The 22,413-nt window shown below is 45.8% G+C and overlaps 1 long non-coding RNA gene across 2 annotated transcripts; it reads left to right on the plus strand.

Annotated features, from left to right (window-relative positions):
• The first annotated feature begins 520 nt into the window (after positions 1-520).
• Positions 521-21,256, plus strand: LOC133385915 (uncharacterized). Of its 2 annotated transcripts, none has more exons than XR_009763012.1 (4): positions 521-665; positions 12,046-12,281; positions 14,569-14,649; positions 17,179-21,256. It is a non-coding gene; the product is annotated as an uncharacterized LOC133385915 (long non-coding RNA). The 2 variants fall into 2 exon arrangements; XR_009763011.1 differs by having other exon boundaries at positions 521-623.
• The last annotated feature ends 1,157 nt before the right edge of the window (positions 21,257-22,413 follow it).

The following is a 22,413-nucleotide window of genomic DNA, read 5'->3' on the forward strand; positions in this document are numbered from 1 at the left end:
GGCTTGATGGGAGGATAGGAATAACAAGGAAAGCCAGACTGCTTATAAGGCTCTTATCCTAATTCCAGGATCTTAGACTTTACTAAAGCAGGGGCTGCCTTGACAGGATTTTAGATTCCTGTTGACATAGAGGCTGCCTTTTAAGTTCCAGGCAGACTCTTTACCCTTTCCTGATGATTTTGTAACAACAACAACGACGACAAAAAACAACCTTATTTGTTAGGATTTCTGATATCATTTACCTGCAGTCATATATAGCATGCAACTTTTATATTGGCACTTCTATTTTGATATCAGTTACTTAAAATCAATGTAGCATGCACATTTTGCATTTGAACATTTATTATTATGGTTGTTTGGAAACCCACTAGGAGAAAGCTGCAGTGGGTCCAAATATTGGTGACAGCAGCATATCCTCAGTCTCTGTGCTTTAGGGGAACTGGATTAGCTGCCAAGGAATAGTAGCTGGTAAAGTGTACTTACTCATAAATGATTTACTTCCTTTCTTTGCAGAAGGATATGCACAGCAGTGAGATATTAGGCCGGAGGCCTTCAAGGGGGTAAGAGGAAGCCCCCAGCTTAAGCTGCTCAGGAACATGTGTCCCTCCCCAGTTAGACTTGAGGTACTACGAACTTGGCTTACTGGCTACCCGGTTTAAAGGAAGGTTTGTCTGTGTTATGGTGTTTTTCTTTTGGTTTCCTGATCCCAGATTCCAACTCCCGGCTGGCCTTCAGGGCATACAGTCTTAAATCTGTCGTAGTTATGGCCCTAGGATGCAGAGGGCATATTACACCTGATTCACCACCAGTCCTGTTTAAGGGGTCAGGCAGTGATGGGTTTATACTGGGTAGTCTGGGATAGTGCGCTGCACTTCATTCAACATGGTGCATGCCTATGATAGAGATGCCTTATGCGTTTTTATGTGGCAGAGCATTATCTATGGACTGCTATATTTCTCACATGGAGTGCTTCAGCTCCTTCTGGGAGGGGCAGTCATGGCCTCCAACTCCCAGCTGGCCTTCATGGCCTACAATCTTCAGTCTGTTTTAGTTATGGCGGTAATTGCCAGGGACAGAGTGTAAAAATGTACAGTTGGGCAGAGTTTTTGGCCCCTTCCTGGCCACCCCAGTCGGGTAGGGCCTTAAAAGGCAGTGGGCAAATTACGCCTGATTCACAACCAGCCTTATTTAAGGGGTCAGGCAGTAACGGGTTCATACCTGATAGTCTAGGAACGGTGCTCTATGTTTCATTTAACATGGTGCGCACAGTTGTCAGAGCATTGCCTATGGACTGCTATATTTCTCGCATGGAGTGCTTCAGATCCTTCTGGTAGGGGGCAGTCAGGAGACAAGTGGACTCAGAAACAGTGGGGCACTATCTGTATGATGGGCTGTTCATTGGTAGGGCAGATTTTGGGGTGCATGTTAGCACCTGAGGTCACAGCTTATAGTATGGATATGTAACTGGGGGGGTTCCCTTGAAAACTGGGAATATGGAGGATCCTGTCCCATTGTTCACCTTTCTGGGTATCAAGATTGGCTCTTTGCCAGTGCTCTGTCACGGAACCAGATGGAGAGATTTTGCCACCTGAAGCCATGGGCCAAGGCTTGGCCGGACGTGGTCCCTCCTGACCTGTGGGAGATTGGCAACTTGAGTCGGAGAGAGCGATAAGCCTGTCCATTGCGCCCAGTACTATGGCCAGCTACCAGAGAGCAGGTAGGGAGCTATTGGCTTTCAGGGTAGAAAGGGGTTACGTACAGCAGTGGCCCATCCCAGTGGAAGACCTCATAGAGTTTTGCGTGGAAGGCAGGAGGAAGGGCCTTGCCGTTAAGACTATTCGAGGTAAGCTCTCTGGCCTATCCTTTCTGGCCAAGTCCCGAGGTTTGCGGGACTTTTCTGATGACTTCTGACTTCGTAAGATGTTGGAAGGCTGGGCAAGGGAACACCCCGCCACTTCTGATCCTCGCTCCCCTATTCACCCAGAACTTTTGCTAGGGCTCTTGTCCCAATTTGAACGTATATGTTCATCGTCTTTTGAGGCCCTGCTTTTTCATGCGGCCGCACTTACACTGTTCTTCGGAGTTTTTAGGATCAGTGAGGTGCTGGCGGGGTCCAGGACTGACCTATCCTCCCGTCCCCCTTTTGCTGTCTGACTTTAGTTGGAGGGAGGGACAGGCTACCCTCCAGCTGCGCTGGTCAAAGACTGATCAGCGCAAGAGAGGACGTATGGTGGTTCTTTCCCCCTCACGGAGGCACAAAATTTGCCATGTAACAGCATTGGCTAAGTTCTTAACAGTCCGTGGACAACAGCCAGGATACTTATTTGTTCATAAGGATGGCCTCCCTCTTTCTAGATTTCAGTTTTGGGCGGTTACTAGGTTAGCCCTTGGGCATATGGGACTCGATCCCAACAAGTTTGGGACACATTCTTTTCGTATTGGCGCAGTGTCTACGGCTACCTGCTTGGGTTTTTCCCAAGGCCAGTTACAGTCCCTGGGCAGATGGCGTTCTACAGCCTATAGGTCCTATATTCGGCCTTTTCGAGGGGTTCGAAAAACCAGTTTGTGACTTGTTTCTGTCACTGTTATGAGTTTCCATTGTTTGTTTTGACAGGCTGCTGGAAGGGAGACGAAAGAGTGCACATCCTCCTCTGAGGCCATGGTATGGTCTTTTGGGCAGGCCGCAGGGCAGCGAAGTCGCGTGTGGGCAAGCAGCTTGGGCTTAGCCGGTGGGCTAACGTGCAATGGCTGGGCCGCCGTGGGATGCTCTGGGACGTGCTCCTTCCAGCGCTCTTCCAGACAGCAGTAGTTCGGAATGCGCCACAGTCTTTGGTCATTCACCTAGGAGGGAATGACCTTGGCATGTTGAAGGGCAGAGCCCTTATTGAACAGGCGACTGCTGACGGCAGTAGTTCGGAATGCGCCACAGTTTTTGGTCATTCACCTGGGAGGGAATGACCTTGGCATGTTGAAGGGCAGAGCCCTTATTGAACAGGCGACTGCTGACTTCCGGGCCATTATGCAGCGTTGGCCAGGGGTACACTTGATTTGGTCAGATATTTTACCCCGTAGGCACTGGAATTATATGGGTGACCCTAGTGGGATAAATAGGACCCGCAAAACAGTAAATAGGCAGCTCCATCTTGCTCTATTGGACTCTGGTGGTTTTGTCATTCACCATCCAGAGATAAGGCGCAGTAAGGTTGAGCTATATCGGTCAGATGGCATTCATATGACCGATGTAGGTAATGATATCCTTTTAGAAGACCTGCAGAGGGGCTTGAAGGACATCTTGTCTGAATGTGGGGTAAAGGGTGACTAAACAGAGGTTTGTCCCCATTCTGTGGCGAGGAAGTGCAGGAAAGGTTGAAGGTGAAGGGCAGCTAGGTGACACCTTTAGGCACCTTTGGAGGTGATAGGCAGTTCCGGAGGCCTGCAGCTCCGGGTTTTACGGCCTGAGGGCAGGATACGGGTCGCCTTTGGGGCCAACAGGTCTCATCCACCCGGAGTTTCACGGCACCGGGGGGCGGTGACGCAGGTTGGCCTCCCTACGCCCAATTGGAGTGTGGTCAGGGCAAGGGGTTGACAGATTGCACCCCTTTGCCTGACAGGGGTTTGGGTCGCCCGAACAGCTGCAAGCAGGCTTTGCCTGACTCACCAGTTGAATCCCGCACTTATGTTCCCCTTTGCAGGTTCATTGTCATAATATGAATTTGGTTTAATAAAGTGGCCCGTTATTTAACCCATCATATTGTGTCTGCGTCTTATTTCACCCCTGGGTCGCAACATACAAGCTTCAAGAATCTGCCCACAGTTGCTTTAATGAATTAATTTTATTCCAGTATATGTCTGGAAAGAAGCTTACTCCACTCATTGTCTGCTTATCCTGTCATCCTTCTAATAACTTGGCCACTCTTTTTGCATTGAGCTACATGTCATAAATCAGGGGTGAGGATCTGTAGCCCTGCAAATGTTGAATAACAACTCCCATCAGGCCAAGCCATCATGGCCAATGTTCAGGGATGATGGGAGTTGTAGTTCAACAACTCTGGAGAGCCACAAGTTCCCTATCTCTGTTATAAATGTTCAGTCTGTTGCACTGATGTTGCCAAACTTTATAATGACCAGTTTGGAAAATTAATCTGGTATCCTCATAAAGCAGGCCTGTATTCAAAACCAGGCCATTCATTCTCCAGCCACTGAATACTTCTCTTGATTTTCCCTCTCCCTACTTCACTCACATTACCTGGCTCTGGCTGTAATGGTGATAGGGCTGCCAGGTTCCTGGCCTGAGACTGATCCTGTATCTTTAGGAGAAGAGAAAGTCAACCAAGTGCAGGTGTCCTTGCAACACTGTAATGAGAAAAACCACAAGGTGGAATTCTCCCGCCCCCCTGCACAACTTTTAAAGATACAGAAGACCTCTTGGTTGTCAGGCCCGGCCTCCAAGAGGTCTTCTGTGTCTTTAAATGTTGTGCAGGTGGAAGGGAGAATTCCACCTTGTGGTTTTTCTCATTATAGTGTTGCAAGAACGCCTGCACTTGGCTGACTTTCTCTTCTCCTAAAGATACAGGATCATGATCAGGCCCTGAACCTGGTAACCCTAAATGGTGGTGGCAAGAAGAAAACAATGTAGCTTCCTCCCTCCCTCTGTTTTTTTCTGTCACTTCAGTCTACCCTTCAATCTGAAATGAATGCACATATTCCCATACAATACTATATTAATCCTGTCCCCTCAGATGCGCATGAAACTTTATTAAAGATGCTCTCAGTGAAGGCCATTATTTGAAGCTGCAAAAAGTTAATTTGCAAGTAACTCACGTTTCCATGTTTTTACCTTCTTTTGCAACTTGCTTTCTTTAGTAGGATGCACAAAACCCACATGCATATGGAAAGCCATGCATTTCATAATGGAGAAACAGGCACTTGTGCTATGCTAGAAAATTCATACATCCACTTTTTGTCTTTCTGTAAGATGAAACACCACCCTACATTTGGAGATTGACCTTTGCTCAGCGCAAGGTCTTTAATCATCTCTGTTACATAAGTGTTTCCAACACACTTCTGTGGTCAAGGCATAGACCATAGACGTCTGTGGTCAAGAAGCTCAGTAGCAGGTTTCCTCTTCAAATAATTTTTGCTGAGTTTTTTTTCCAGATGTGTGGACGAGAAGATTGAAAAGAAATCAGTCCTGAAAATTGGGGAGAAATAGGAGTATTTTGCTAAGATTTAGTGGTGGTGATTTGGAGTTAAAGGGGGGTTGACATTTATTTTATTAATTAATGTAATTAGGTGGTCAAGTGACTTCTTCCTTGTAATAGCACTTCACAGTTTTCCTGGCCAGAGTGCTTCCTAGAATGCCGATGGAGAATGTTCTGTCGTTGAGACATTCTTCCATGGATATTCCACTTGTGAGCTGTCTAGCCAAGCTATAGAGCACAAGAGAGTGAGATACAAGAGAGTGAGGGTTTTTTTAAGTTACAAGGAAGAGCACTTCTTGTAATGTAAATTATTAATGTAAGTAAACCCCCCCAACCTGCTCATAAAAACAAAATGTCAGAAATACTCAAAAAATTCCCCTGAAAATGACCCTCTTTTGTGAGAGTGGTTTCATGAAATTGAGGGTTCAGCACAGCATTAAAAAGAAGTACCTTGATTGGTCCACCTAGTTCAACGTTTTCTGCAATGTCTCCAGCAACCAGCAGGAGGAGGACAATGATCTACTTCTGACCAGTCCTGCTATTAAAAGTTGGCTACTCAGTTTTGAGATGTACAGTGCTTTGAGGTCTTATGTACATTGGGTGATATCCAATGCTATTCATGCTCAGAGAGAACCCATTGGAATTAATGGATTCAAGTCAATTGATTTCAATGGATCTACTCTTTGACTTTGTTGGACATTGTCCATTGCTTTCCTGTGTACAAAAGCTTTTCCTAAAATGGTGCTGTAGTATGTTAGATCTTGCTTCAAACAAAAGCTCTGTTTAAACCAAACAGACTGTTCACAGAATCAAAGTAGAGTTAGAAGGGGTCTATAAGCCCATCGAGTCCAACCCTCTGCTCAATGCAGGAATCCAAGTTAAAGCATACCCAACAGATGGCTGTCCAACTGCTTCTTGATACCTCCAGTGTTGGAGAGCCCGTCACCTCCATAGGTAATTGGTTCCATTGCCATACTCCTTTAACAGCTAGGAAGTTTTTTCTGATGTTCAGTCAAAATCTGGCTTCCTGAAACTTGAGCCCATTATTCCATGTTCTGCACACTGGGACGATCGAGAAGAGATCCTGGCTCTCCTCTGTGTGCCAACCTTTCAAGTACTTGAAAAGTGCTATCATATCTGCCCTCAGGCTCCTTTTAAGGCTAAACATGCCCAGTTCTTTTGGTCCCTCCTTACAGGGTTTTGTTTCCAGCCCCCTGATCATCCTTTGTTGCCCTCCTCTGAATCTTATGTTCCTATGTTTGCTCCATAATTGTGTTCCTCAAAAAATCTTCTGTCCATGAAGCTTTGAAATAATATTACTGCAGTATTGTAATTGAAGTTAATATTACTTGTAAACTGTACAAGGAATGGAGTACACGAAGAACAAAAAGGCAAACCTGTTCTAGAAATAATTTTACTACAAAAGAATTAATGCAATGGCCAATTAAATTGCACATTTGAGTGTAGTTATTACACTGTCATGCAGGAGTATATCAGCTAAGGTTGAAGGTGTTATTAAAAACATTAATTTAATTCCTTGTACATAACATAGATAATTATAATAAAATACTACAAATGATAATGAGAAGCACTATAATGAAGTCTTGGCTTAATTAGAAAGAGCTATAATGTATCCCCAGTAACATTACTGGCAATATATTTTATTTTCATTATGGCATATTTTAAATGGTTTATTTAACAATTTCTAGAAATACATTTGTTGTAATTTATAGTACTTGCCATATACAGATGTGACAAATTACCTAAATATATGATATACCTCCCTAATGATCTGTTGGCATCCATTATCTATTTTTGCCAATTAAGAGCCTCCCTTACCTCATCTGTGTTACATCAACAAAGCCACTTGGACTTATATGTTATTGTATTCTACATAGGCCAGGTGAGAAAGCATGCCCAAGGCCCACCTGACTGGGATGCAGGGGCATGGGGCAACAGCATGAGACAGGGGAATTGAGCATACCATCCTACACTTCCTCATTTACACCAATATGTCTTGCGGACATTTTCCCATACAGTAAAAAATGATGAGATTTGTGACATTTTTTTCTGTTGTTTCTCTGCTTGTGTTTTATACTTTCATCACGGCTTCTCACTGCATTTCGTCCCTCATACTTAACTGAAAATCCTTGATGGCACAGAATGCATTCTGCTGTAACTGTGTTGACTTTGTGAAGCCAGTTTTTGAATGCGTCCTCCTTGCACCATTCATCACTAAAACGAAGCAAACACCTTCTCTTTTTTTACTGTGCCACTGTCTGAAGGTACTTCACCACCCCCACCCCCACTGTCTGTCATGATTTGAGTGTTTTTGTTTAAGTTTAAGAAAGAAAAATCATATGACTGACCAGAATAGTACAGAGAGGCCTTCTCCTTGCTCAGTCAGCAGGCAGCTGCAACATGCCTAGCTCCAGAGAGATACAGAGAACTGTTATTGAATACTCAGCTCCTCCTCTCTGTTACTCCTGGCTGCCTCTGAATCTGTACGGGTCTCCTGACTCCATTTTGCAACATTTAGCCACTAGTAGTTTTCATGGTTTTCCCCTCTCTTTACTGACTATTAACCTCCCCTTTGTATATCCTGCACCTTCCTACTTAGGCTACCTGAGACTACAATGGTGGCTTGTCACATCTCTAGTATTGGCCTCAAGAGGGTCTTGGAGATCAAGGTCAATTCCTGAACTCCAGACCAGATCTGGAGGTTTGGCAGTTCTCCTGGTGATAGAGCTCAATTCCTGGTTATTCCAGGCCAAACCTGGAGGGTTGATAATCCTATCTGCCAGTGACCACTGAAGGATCAGTAGTTTTTGTTTTGCACCACTTAACTGGATTATTGTAACATGGTGTACATAGGGCTGTTCTTGAAAATGACCCAGAAACTTCAATTAGTCCAAAATGCAGTAGCCAGAATTCTGGCTGGAGTTTCATTTAGATCTCATACAACCTGTTTTAAAACAGCTGCATTGGTTGGAAGTTCATTTTCAGGCTCAATTCAAGGTGCTTACAATGGTGTTTAAAGCCCTAAATGATTAGACCTGAAGTATCTGAAAGATGACCTTCCTTACAGACCCTCTCAGGTGTTAAGATCAGTGTGTGTGTGTCTGTGTTTGTAGTTCCACTGCTCTCATAAGCTTAGGGGCAACAGAAGTCTAGGATAGGGCATCCTCTGTGTCAGTCCCTAAATTGTGGAATCCTTCCCCACAGAGTTGTGTCTAGCACCTTCACTAGATGCATATCTTTACCCTGGCTTTTGACACTTGAGATTAGGGATGTGCTAGAATTCCACCCAATTTGAATTATTCTCAGTTGTTGAGGATTGGATTTTAGGGTAGTGAATTCCTGTGGCTAATTTTGAAAAGAGACTTTTAAAAAAACTGCCTGTAAAATATTGATTTTAAGAATGATAGTTTATCAATATTTCCTTTAAAATACCAATATTTTAAAAAGAAATATAGGTATTTCCATAAAATATAAATATTTCCTTAAAATTAAGTATTAATATTAACATTTTGTCTGACCCCCCCCCCAAAAAAAACCCACACACAACGGATTGGTAAAAGCAGTGGCTAGTGGATAAAGAACGAACCTGAATCAATGCCAGCCTCTTAGGTCATAGAATCATAGAACCATAGCATAGTAGAGTTGAAAGGGGCCTATAAGGCCATCAAGTCCAACCCCCTGCTCGATGCAGGAATCCAAATCAAAGCATTCCCAACAGATGGCTGTCCAGCTGCCTCTTGAATGCCTCCAGTGTTGGAGAGCCCACTACCTCTCTAGGTAATTGATTCCATTGTTGTATGGCTCTAACATGAAGTTTTTCCTGATGTCCAGTCAAAATCTGGCTTCCTGCAACTTGATCCCATTATTCCGTGTCCTGCACTCTGGGATGATCGAGAAGAGTTCCCAGCCTTTCTCTATGTGACAACCTTTCATGTACTTGAAGAGTGCTATCATATTTCCCCTCAGTCTTCTCTTCTCCAGGCTAAACATGCCAAGTTCTTTCAATCTCTCCTCATAGGGCTCTGTTTTCAGTCCCCTGATCATCCTTGTTGCCCTCCTCTGAACCCGTTCCAGTTTGTCTGCATCCTTCTTGAAGTGTGGAGACCAGAACTGGATGCAATATTCAAGATGAGGCCTAACCAGTGCTGAATAGAGGGGTACTTCACATGGTTTGGAAACTATACTTCTGTTAATGCAGTCTAATATAGCATTTGCCTTTTTTTGCAGCCACATCACACTGTTGGTTCATATTCAGCTTGTGATCAACGACAATTCCAAGATCCTTCTCACATGTTGTACTGCTGAGCCAAGTATCCCCCATCTTATAACTGTGCATTTGGTTTCTTTTTCCTAAGTGTAGAATTTTGCATTTATCCCTCTTGAATTTCATTTTGTTGTTTTCAGCCCAATGTTCCAGCCTATCAAGGTTCCTTTTAATTTTGTTTCTGTCTTCCACGGTATTACCTATGCCCCCCAATTTTGTATCATATGTATCATGTTGATGTAATGCTTTTGAACTGCCACTAGTCAATGGATCCCATCCCTACTTGAGATATAGAGTTTTAGGACCCATCCTGTACTTGTACTTGTGATTGTAATTTGTTTTACTCTTTTTTAAATGTATTTTAAATTGTTGTGACTCACCCTGGCACCTTGGGTGGATAATAAATCAAATTAATAATAAATAAATAATAAGTATCATATGCATTTTCATACTAACTTTTTAAAAAGAAAAACATTCAGAAACTGATGTGGAAATGGGACAAACTGAACTTCAGACAGGAAAAAAAAGTAAAATGGAGAGAAACCAACACTGACAGATCCATCCATCTATATGTGTGTGTTGCATTTTCATGAAAAAATGCTTGAAGCTAGTTTAATTTGCGTCTCATTGTGGATGGCTAAAATGCACATTAGGATCGTGTACACTTTTTTCCCCTACTGGATTGGAGCACTTGTCATTAATCTAATAACAACCAAGAATATTTTTTTTTATGTTTGCTTAGTGCATGAATAACAATATGAATTTTTGTGTGTACAATAATAGTTACACGGGTATGTTTGAATCCCCACATGTGTGTATCCTCACTGGAAACTCAAATGCCACCCCTGTGAATGTAGTGGAACCTTTTGCTGGAATGAAACCTGCATGCCACTCTTACTGTAGCCTTTGCTAGACCCAAAAGATCTCATCTTTCCTTAGTTCTCATGGTTCCTTGCAGCCTTGATGTTGTTCCTAGGGTGTGTTGTGTAGAGTAAGACAGCAGTAGAGCCCCTGAGAGAGCTGCTGCTAAAACCCATGGAATCATGACCATATATGTGTTTCTGAATTACCTTGAGTAACATGTAAAATGGGAGGGGCAGTGCTGATGTGACAAGTGAAGAACAATGCCATTCCCACTATTGGTGGGAGTGCCTTTGCCTCCACACCCCCATGGGTCAAGGAAGTGGTATAATCCAGGGAGGGAGAAGGTCAGGTGTGACCTATAAGCCATGGGGGGAGGGGCGGAGAGCTAGGCTTTTTAAGCGTGGTCCCCTCCCAGATTTTCCTCGTCATATTTTGCAACAGAAAGAGGGAGATCTGCTTCTGAAGACGTTGAGAGGGCCAACGCTGACACCTGTTTCAGCATTGGGAACTCGTGTCGAGGGAGTGCAGTTTCGTGACTCCCTGCCTCTGGGGGCTTCAATTGTTCCTCTCTCTCAGCCAGCGTCCTTTTTGGTGCTTTGGGGAGTGGCTCCCTTGACTCCTTTCCCCCCATTTTGTGTGGTGGAGATGGCGGGGTTCGCATCCAGGCCGAACTGTGGCTTTTCCCACTCTCAAGTGGGTGCTGGTTGGAGCTGAGCACCTTTGGCATGGCAGCAGTCACGCCTCGGCTGTGGTTCTCCCTCGTTACGTGCCTGAGCGCGAGGGGAGTGGCAATTAGGGTTGCCTTGGCATTGGGGCCTGTAGTGCTTGTGGGCTGTGGTGTCGGCCTTTATGGTGCTGTGGCCTTCCCTGCTTTATTCGAGTAGGGACTGGGCCTTGTAGTGATTGGTAAGCCGTGGGAGGCGGCTCATGGTGGGGCAGTGGCATGCAGCATGTGTAGGTGGCAGCGTGGGCCTGTGGCACGGTGGCCTTCTTGCTTGGGCGTGAGCAGAGAGCCAGGCCGTTGAGCAAGGCACGTGGCTGTGCGCGGGCTTGCCCTCAGTGTGGACAGCGGCAGCAGCCTCGTAGTTCGCCAGCCTTTTCCCTGTTAGGGCGGGGGGTGAAGTGTTTTGAGCGGCTTTGAGCTAGGCCTGGTGGGTGGCATGTTGCAGGTCTCAGGCCCTCAGCTCATGCAGGTTCCTGTTTGGGATCATTCCTGATTTAGCATAGTTTAATTTGGATAGTTGGTTGGGGTGCTCTGTTTGAGGAATATTGCATTGTTACCTAGTTCAATTGTTCTTTAGTCTACTCTTTAGTGCTGTTGTTGCTGTTGTGGTGGTTTTGCTTTACCTGTTGTGCTAGTTTGGTGAGTTTGATTGCGTCTATTCATTTAGCATACATCCCAGTTCTTGTTCGTTGGCAGGGGGTGAGTTGGAAGTATACCCCCAAAGAAAGCAAAGCAGAAACGGGGGGTGAAGGTTGTGAGGCAGGCGAACAGATGCCACACAGCCCAACTTCAGTCCTCTGATGATGAGGAAGATATGGGGACTGTTAGGGCACTAATAGATAGGATTGAGGCCCTTGAGAAGGAGCGGAGTCTCCGGTGGATGTGGAAGCTGGCCCTAGCTTGCAAGAACCATCTAGGAAACCTGTCAGGTTAGCTTCTAAAACTAATCTGCCTTGTAATCTTGTTGCCAGAGTGTCACGTCTGGAGGAGGGTGCAGCGAGCAGGTCTGCATCAGCGTCCACAGAATCATCTTCCTCAGCACCTGCCTCTTCAATGGGTCTCCCAGACCTGGGATCGAATATGCCAATTGACTCTGCCAGCCCTGCAGCTCCGCCCCCTCCAGCCCTGCCGGTGCCTGGGCCTGCTGTGTTGCCTGCTTTGGTCAACCCTGGTCCCACAGTGCTGGCATCTCTGAATGCAGTCGCAGGTGAGCCTAACAACACATGCATGGCAGTTCTTCCCAATCAAACTCCACTAGCCTCTGCACATTCGGGGATCTTGGGGTCTGGCATGTCACCGATCGTGGAAAGCAATTCCTCTCAGCAGGTGGTATACATGGGGGAGTTCTGGTTCCTCTCAGCCACATCTTCCTTGGTCATCCGCAGCTGTCGCCCCTTGGCAGCCGCCTGTGGCTCAGGGGCTGCGGTCTTCTCTGAAGTTGCCCTTACTGGTCAGAGTGTACCCATAGGGAGATTCCTCTCTCCCGCTGGGGGATCACCTCACCCAGGCCACACGGGAAAAGATTTGGCGGGGTGAATATGTAAATGCATTCACCCTCCTTTTTCAGGAGGCTGAGGAGCAGCAAAAGGTGGGGGGTGAGTCTGAGGATAAGGAAACAGCCAAAAGAAGAAGGTAGACCACATCTGGCCTAATTGGCTTAATGCCAATGTATACATGGTATACATGGGTGTAATGACCCAAGCATACCCATCCTGGGCTTTGTCTATGATAAAGTACCAGGACATCATCCACAGGGCCTTTTGTGACTTCTCAGGCACAGCATGGCTGAAGTATGATGAACATTTTCGTCAAAGGGCGGCCCTTGACCCAATTATGCACTGGGACATTGAGCATCAAGCTTTGTGGCTCTGTTATATGATGCCTGCCAGGTGAAAGGGCGGACAGTGGTCATTTGCTGGTAAGGGCCCAGGCATCAACCTCTGGTTCAGGCCAAGGGTCACAGTGGGTTCAAACCCAGCAGGTCTATTGGGCCTACAACAGCTCTGGCTGTTGCACACGTCGGCCTTGTCATTTCAAGTATGTATGCGGCAACTGCAGTGGTGCACACCCCAGTGCCTCTTGTGGAAGGGCATGTCAGGCCAGGCAAGGGGTTAGGGACCAGAGCCAACCTAGGACGGCAACTGGTGGAGCCGGAGGTGTGGTGCAAGGCCAGTAGTCCTATCAAGCTTGCTCCATTAGCCAAGTTGCTTGCATCATACCCAGATCGCAAGGTGGCGGCTTATTTGTGGGCTGGATTTTCAGAGGGTTTTAGAATTCCATACCAGGGTCCTAGGATGCCTGTTTATGCTTCTAATCAGGCCTCTGTGAGGAAATTGGGCGATGTTGTTTTGGCTAAGCTAGCCAAGGAAATTGCAGCAGATCGAATCTCTGGCCCTTATGCCAGCCCCCCCTTCCCGATCTCCGGGTTTCTCCTCTGGACATTGTCCCCAAGAGACAGCCTGAGGAATACTGCCTCATACACAATCTCTCCTTCCCTAAAGGGGGTTCAGTGAATGATGGTATAGCGCAGGTGGATGCATCTGTTCACTACACATAATTTGATGAGGCTGTCAGCGTGGTTGGGAGGGGGGGCATGGGGCATTGTTGGCTAAGTGTGACATCAAATCAGCTTTTAGACTGCTGCCTGTGCACTCTTTGGATGTCGACCTCTTGGGCTTTAAGTTTCAAGGCAAGTATTACGTGGATAGAGCAATGCCTATGGGTTGCTCTGTTTCATGTTCCACTTTTGAGACCTTTAGCACTTTCCTCGAGTGGGCTGTCAGAGCTAGGTCTGGTTCTTCCCTGACAGCCCATTACTTGGATGGCTTTTTTTTCGTCGGGGCAGCTGGCACAAAGCCATGTTCACACTTGGTCAATACTTTCTCGATCCTTGCTGATGAACTGGGTGTACCTCTAGCCCCAGAAAAATCTGAGGGCCCTGTCACTTCCTTGACTTATCTGGGCATTGAACTCGACACTGTTTCCCAGAGCTCCAGGCTGCCAGCTGATAAGTTAGCGCTACTGCATTTGCGCTTGGTGAGGTAGTGGAAGCCAAGAAACGGACTCTCCTACAGCTGCAGGAGCTTGCTGAACACCTAGTTAGTAGTAGTAGTAATTTTATTAATGACCCAAAGATCCATAACATACTTTAAACAAATTAATTTACAATTCCATGTATAGCACTTATAATAAAATTTCACAACTTTAAAATTTCATACATTAAAATATCTTAACTATTTCTATTTAAATGAAATTACAATGATTATAAACTCTGAATATATATACTTCTTATTGATATTGCTGCTGCAATAAATTTTGCTACCTCAAGTGTAGTTTCTTTCTTATAATCCAATAGGAGATAATTTATTCGTGAATATTCTGAGTTTAATATTTGGTGATCTAAAAGAGGTGTAATTAAAAGCGATCTTAAATGATTATACAGAGAGCAGTGTAATATAACGTGAACATTCGTTTCAATTTCTCTTTTTCCACAGGGGCATAGATGTTCTGCATACGGGGTCTTATTGTATCGTCCCTCCAACACTGCCGATGGCAGAACGTTCATTCTAACCCAGGTAAATGCTTTCCTATATTTAGATATATTTAGATATATTAAGTTTTCGCTTCCAAAGTCATATCGCCTGGAAGGGCCTTCTTATTTATTTTTATGTATTTATTTACCGTATATTCCGGCGTATAAGACGACTTTTTAACCCAGGAAAATCTTCACAAAAGTTGGGGGTCGTCTTATACGCCGGGTGTCGTCTTATACGCCGGAATATAGTACCGTATTTCTCCTGCTTGCAGCCTGGCCCGGCGTCCCCTCCCCTGAGGGGAATCCCCATTGCTCCTCCGTCCCCGCCATCTCCTGCGCGGCCTCCTCCGCCGCAAAATGGCGGCCGGGGCGGGGAGCAGCAGCAGCAGCCTCCCCGCGTCCTTCTCCTCCGTGGCGGCCTCGCCTGCGCCGCCTCCCGCCGCCGCTGCTGCTCCTCCGCCCGCGGCTGCTCAGGCGAGCGACGGGGCCGCGGCGGCGGTGGCTGCTCCTCCTCGGGCGGCCAACGGCGGGCCGCTTTCGTTGTTCTCGCCGTGCAGGCCGCGCCGGTGCCTCCGCTGACGCACAACCACCGGGCGGCAGCAGCAGCAGCAGCAGCCTCCCCGCGTCCTTCTCCTCCATGGCAGCCTCGCCTGCGCCGCCTCCCGCCGCTGCTGCTGCTCCTCCGCCCGCGGCTGCTCAGGCGAGCGACGGGGCCGCGGCCACGGCGGCTGCTTCTCCTCGGGCGGCCAACGGCGGGCCGCTTTCGCTGCTCTTGCCGCCGCAGGCCGCGCCGGCACCTCCGCTGACGCACAACCACCGGGCGGCGGCAGCAGCAGCGGGAGGCAGCGGAGGCGGGAACCCGCTGCCGACAGCTGCCCCTGCGGCCTCCTCCTCGGCGCCCTCCACCGCCGCCGCTGCCTCCGGCCTGCTGGCGCCGCGGGAGCCGGCCTACAACTGGCAGGCGACAAAGCCGACGGTGCAGGAGCGCTTCGCCTTCCTCTTCAAGAACGAGGTGCTCAGCGACATCCACTTCTTGGTGGGCAAAGGTCGGTGTGGGTTATGGGGCGAGGGGGCGCTGGCCACGCAGGGAAGAAAGGGGAGAGGGATGCTGGCTTTTTAAACGGGGATCAGGGTCTTTCTTGCGGCTGGGGGCAGGTTGCTATGGGGGCAAGCGGGTTGAAGAGTTGTGGCTGTGGTTGGGGGGCTGTTATTCCGGCGTATAAGATGACTTTTTAACCCAGGAAAATCTTCTCAAAAGTTGGGGGTCGTCTTATACGCCCAGTCGTCTTATACGCCGGAATATACGGTATTATATTTGTATACCGCCCCATAGCCGAAGCTCTCTGGGCGGTTTACAGTAACTTCTTAAGATGCTTATGGGATGCTATGAAGGGTGTATGCTCTAGGTTCCATTTCATCAGGATTACAGCAGGCATGAGAGCAGATTGGCACATGTGGCTCACCTTTCTAAAAGATTACAATGGCCTCTCCTTTTGGAGGAACGAGTTGCTCCTGGAAGTAGAGCTTCAGGTGATGTTGCATGCTGCAGGTGGACTGGGATTCGAAATTCTGGTGAGACATCAGTGGTGTGCAGAGCAGTGGCCCTTAGAGTGGATGGCTGCGGATATCACCTCAGACCTGACATATTTGGATTTTTTTCCTATAGTCATGGCAGTGCACCTATGGCCTTCAGCATTCCAAAACTGTACAGTGAGGTTTTGGTGTGACAACCAGGCCACTGTCTGTGTGGTTAATTCTCAGACTTCTAAGTTGGTTCGGGTGATGTGTCTGGTGCGAGCGTTTGTTTTACAGTGCTTGCATTACAACATCCTTTTCATGGCATGGCATGTCCCTGGCCTTCAGAACTGCATTGCTGATGCCTTTTCTCACTTCCAGATGGAGCATTTCAGGGAGTTGGTGCCTGGCGTATCACCCATTCCCACATGAATGCCAGCCAGTCTTTGGAACCTTGGAAGGTAGAGGTGCGGGCGGCCATCAAATCTGCACTGGCACCCAGTACAGGGAGGGCCTATCATCACAGCAGCTCAGCTTTCCAGCACTTCCGTGTGTCACAGGGTTTGCCTTTGGAATGGCCCATACCGGTCAATTTGATTTGGCTTTGTGATTGGCTGACTGCCAGGTCCATGAGTCGTCCTTACGCCTTATCTTGCAGCGGTCCAAGATGGATCAAAGGGGCAAAGGAAAGGTCATCCTGTTGGGCTCGTGCCCCCTATTGAATCTGTGTCTGGTGGCAGCTGTGCATGCACATTTATCTTCTAGGCCAGCGGGCCAAGGCTACCTGTTTGTTCACCACAATGGGTCTGCCCTCACTCTGTTCCAGCTCTGGGCAGTTTTGCGTAGAGCCTTGTTGGCTATTGGGCAAGATTCAGTGGTGTATGGCTTACACTCTTTCCAGATTGGGGTGGCTTCTGCCGCAGCCCTCGTGGGCTTGCCCCTGGAGTAGATACAGGCAATAGGAAGATGGCGATCTGTGGCTTTCAAAGCTTATGTTAGGTTTTAATGTTGCTGTTGAGTTTTCTTGTCAACGGTTGTTTCTTCTCTGTTTCAGGTTTGCGGTCTGTCCCGTTGACTTCCCGTGTGGTCCTCTGTGGACACTCAATCCTGTTCTGGGCGCAGAGGAGGGCCAATTCGACTCCCATTGGTACTCAGCTACACCTTTCAGCCTGGGCAACTGTTCAGTGGGTGGCTATAAGGGGGGTGCTTTGGGGGGAGTTTCTTTCCACTGTCACCAGGGTGTTGACAGATCGCCCTGCCCCACACATATTAGTTGTGCACCTTGGGGAGAATGATTTTGTGCAGCGACCAGGTACGGAATTGCTGCACAAGATCTTTCACGATTTGTACTGTATCAAATACAATTTCCCGGGCTTATTTATTATCTGGTCTGACCTCTTGGAAAGGAGAGTCTGGTGGGGTGCTATTCACCCCAACAGGATTGACAGGGCTAGGCGAGGGGTGAACAGGAGAGTGCATAAGCTGGTGATGGCATTGGGTTGGGCGTTTATCCCTCATGTCAGAATTAGGCATGAGGTCCCACAATTGTTCCGGGATGATGGTGTTCATCTTTCTGCTTGGGGTTGTGATATATTTTTGGAGGACCTGTTGACTTGTTGGAAATTCTTCTTGTGGGTAGAGGCGATCAAGCTGTAGCTGATAGTCTCTTGTGGCATGGAGTTCAGGCAGGTGAGGAGGTTGGAGGGTTAGTCTGAAATAGACCGAGGCAGTTAGGGGATTAGGGGCACCCTTTGGGGAACACCCAGGTTTCAGGCCTGGGGTGCACCTGGGGGGTGGCTCTCGCAGCCTATCATGTGCATTCTGGTGAACGCTGGTACGGCGGGGCCCGGATGTGCAGGGTAGGTGAACATCCAGGGCTAGCCTAGCAAGGAGGAACAGATTTATCCACATCCTTGGCTGGGGGCCTGCAGCCTATGGCTGTTGACATGCCCAGGGGTCTGGGGGGGGATGTTCTCCACCCAGATATAGTTTTAGGCTCATCTGCCCAAACAGGTTTAATTTGGTTAATTTGGTCTGCATGTTCTCCAAAACTAGTTATAACATTTCCCCAAGCTTTGTGTCTCTTGTCTTCCATGGTGGTGTGAGGGCAATGGAAAACTTTGGAATTGCAGATAGGAGTTATGGCTTTACCGGATGTGTTTTTTTGATAAGATCCCTGTCTCCTGAGGAATGTTACTGTAAATTCCTAGTTTTGGGTGATTGATCTCTTATCCCCTAGAAGTCAGAGAACACCTTGATACCTTTTATCCAGATGGCCCCATTGTTTGTTGGAAGTGTCTGTTTTCTAATGATACAGAAACTCATAAATTTTGATTTCTTCCCATGGGAGTCAGGATGTCTGTGCCCCTTGGCTTCTGGAATTTACAGATTCCATGGAGGGGCTGGTTCCCACGATTCTTTGCAGCTCTTAAGCTTCCAAACTTGGGTTCACTGAGATGAATCACAGAATGAAAAAGCCCCCAAATTATTGATATCCTTTGCAACATAATTATGAATCAGGAAACTGCTGTACACATTGCTATCAGTAGAAAAATGAAAGCATGTTATTGCATGCTATGTTTTCATTGCCAAATTTCAAAAAATAAGAAAGAAGTGAAATAGGAAAGAAAGAAGTTATTGTAGAGGTTCTTTGATGTAATGTATGTCAAGAGTTTAGATACTTAGTAACAAGCAGGCATCTTGTGAAAGATAGGCCTTTGCTGAAAAGGCTAATGTATCAGACTTAATTAATGAATTGCCAAATACACTGCTGAATAAGGAACACTGAGTATTGGCATCTATAATATATTTTCATTATTAATTCATATACATTCTGCAAGTGTTTTGATCTTTGAGCACTACAGAACAAAGTTATGTGGGTACACAGACATAGTGAAGTTGAATAACTCTCATTCCTGCTCATTCATCACTCTTTTCATCAAGATGCTACGCATTGCTAAATCATCTATTCACCTCCAGAACTACTTAGCTTTAATCTACCTGCTGACTAATATAAAACATTGCCACTATTTTCAAACATTCAGTTTTTGCAGACCACAGAAAATAAGTGACCCCATGATTCCTGGCAAGGAAAGATGTTCCACCTGTCATTTGCAAACAATGAATGGCTTCCCTTCAAAGAACATTCAAAAATCCCAATTTGTTTTTCAGATAAGAGGAAATGTGAACTACCTCCTTAATGAGAAGCTCCGTTGTTCCCCCATAATTTTGTATCACCCACAGGACAAAATGTCTGTTTTAAACTTTGGAGTTTTATTCCAAGTTTCATTATAATTTTTCTTCTCCTCTGTTATTATGGACAATGAAAAATTACTGATCTGAAAAGTTAATGAAATCCCCTATGCCACTTCTGTTGGGCCAAACTGTCTTAGGAAAGATATTTCTGGTAAGGTATCAGCATTGTTTTGGCCCTGCTTCAATTGCTGGGAAATTTTAGCCCTTTATCCTATGAAATGCCTCCTCCAGTTCATCCTCCATAAATAGAGTGGAGAACTGTAGGTCATTTTAATATTGTTTAATATTATTTTAATGTTGTGGCATGAATCCCAGTGCCTCTAGTCCCTGTCTCTTAGCCCATTTCTTCAATCATTCACCAACAGGAACTTACATTCATTCATTATTGGCCAAGCTGATATTAAACTGTTGGAGAATCACCCTCCCAAGAGTATTAAGCAAACTTGCTCCACATTTCACTGCCCACAAATAGGGTGGAGAACAGTAACTGCCGGTGGGGTGGAGCAGCATTGCTCACCTGGCTTCCCAATGCAACATCACTACCAGGGAAAGAGAGGTGATGGGCAGGTTGGCATGGTATGGGTATAGTGCCAGAGGCAATCTGATACTCCTGCCTCTGTGGTCACAACCTCCCCACTGCCTCTCCTCTCCCTCTTGGTTACCAGTAGCGACCTCACATTGGGAAGCCAGCTGAGCAATGCCACCCAACCCTGGTATGCCCTGCCACTGGTGGAGAATTTGGGGACACTATTTTTTTCCTGTACTGCAACAAAAGGTTGGTTCCAGATCAGCATCCTTCATAAGAAGAAATGTGATTTGTCCAGTGGTAGAAGCCATCCTCTGCTGAAGGAAGTGCTTTTATGTGACAGAAGAAACACCTCTGGGTCCAACCGCTAGTTTGGTAAACCGAATGCCCCTAATAAATTAGCTCATGCCATCCAGAGCTTACTGCATTGCTTATTAGAAAAATATTTTGTAATTGCTTTTGGTATGCAATTATGATGCTATATGCAACACTTTCTATGCTGACTATACCTCTAGCATCAATACTGGCCTTTTGCTAATCAAGGAATGCTACACTAGAGGGACGTACCTGCCTAGGACAATGAAGCAATTTCTGTGTTCCCTTACCAGGGAATGTGCCATTTTTTTACTTAATTGAGCAGTTCTTTTCTCAAACATCTCTTGATGTTGACAACCTAGTCAATTACCACCCATGGTCAGATTCAAAGGTGACACACATAGCAGTGCATATTATATTGCTTGTCAGTAAGCAACATTGTATAATCTTCATGTCATGTTATGTTAAAAACGTAGAAAATATTAAAGCAGGAGACTGACCAGAGAAGTAGTAGATAAGCCAGGGAATCTTAATACAAAGTATTTGGTAATAAATTAGGTAGATTGGTAATAATATTTTAGTTTATTTGTCTGATTTTAATGCCAGAATTGAATATGGATTATTTGGTTATCCCATATTTTAGAAAATGGGATAAGCATACTGCCTTCCATGGTCATCAACTCAAGGCATTATGCTTATCCCCTTTTCTAAAATAGTATTAATTACAATATTGATTCTAAAGGCCTCATATGCTATTCATGAGTGGAAGCTGTCATGGTATGATGGCTTCTTGAGTTTCCTGGGTCCTGTCTGATTTACCATAGATATTTCTGCTGCTTTGAATTGTCTATGGTTCAAACACAGAATGTTCCTAGACAGCAATGTGCATTTTGCATGTTTATTGCTTCCATATTGAATAGCAGCTCAGTCTCCATCTGCAGTGGTGAATCCCTTTGTCATCATTGATCATGACCTGATTTTTAATACCAAGATACCTTGACATATATTTTCTGCTTTAATAAACCAACACTGAGGAAGTGGTTCTCTGTTGTGTACTTAGGAGTTTTACATATATGTTTCTATTATAGCTAATGGGATTTACATTAGTGTGATATGGTAGCTAGGGGGGGAAACGTATTATTTGTAAAGTGTAATTTGTAAAACCTGCACATCAAATTTAGAGATGGAATAGTTACCAATCAGTATTTATTTATTAATTGAGATTTATTATTTCATCACCAATCACAAGCAAGCAGTTTTTATATTATTTTAGCACATTAACATTTAGCCACATTAACACCATACATTTTTCACTTTAAACAATCATGGCTTCTTTCAAAGAATCCTGGGAAGGGTAGTTTGTGAAGGGTGCTAGAAATTATTAGGAGACTCCTATTCCCCTCACAGAGCTACAGTTCCCAGAATGGTTTAACAGTCTGTCTCTCTTCCCAGAGAACTCTGAAAATTATAGCTCTATGAGGGAAAAAGGGGTCTCCTAAAAAGTCTCAGCAACAATTGGTAGAACCAATTGGAATGAAGTTAAGGATTCGTCAGCAACATAGGGTGGATAGAGATGAACATTTGAGTACCCATTTGAATATGACAAGGAGAAAAAATTTGTCACCTCTTTGGAGGATGCAGACAACCAGCTTGCCCACTGGTCATATGCATTCTGTCTTCCACTTGGATAAATGGCTGTCTATATGCACCAATTACTCAGAATGTTTTCCATGCATGGCAAATATTATTCCCAACACCTGCAGCTAAGAGATATCAAGGAAAATACTAGTCTCAGGTAATGATGAGAACCCCCTCCCATTAGGTTTTGAATTAATCCACACCTAGGGCTTATCCAAACGGAGCGGGATAATCCACGGTTTCCATATTCGGTTTGTCATCTGATAGTCCTCACTTTGCCTTTTAGTTCGCTCTTTCCCAATTAAAAAAATGCTTTTTTGCACTTGCACACGCAGCGATAAGACCCCTACATTCGTTTCTCTTTTCCCAAGCTCCGCCTCTAAAACCTCCCCCTATCAACCAATTGGTCAGCAAAAAAATTACTTATGCTCCTCTCCCCCTTTGCAATGAAGCACAATATGGCTATAAAGGAGTTCTCGCCTTGGAAGGAAAGGCTGCTGGTCGGTTTCACGCCTGCCTTGTTTGTATTTGCGATATTATGCTTAAATGAATGTA

Source organism: Rhineura floridana, chromosome 5, assembly GCF_030035675.1.
Source record: "Rhineura floridana isolate rRhiFlo1 chromosome 5, rRhiFlo1.hap2, whole genome shotgun sequence".
Lineage (NCBI taxonomy): Eukaryota > Metazoa > Chordata > Lepidosauria > Squamata > Rhineuridae > Rhineura > Rhineura floridana.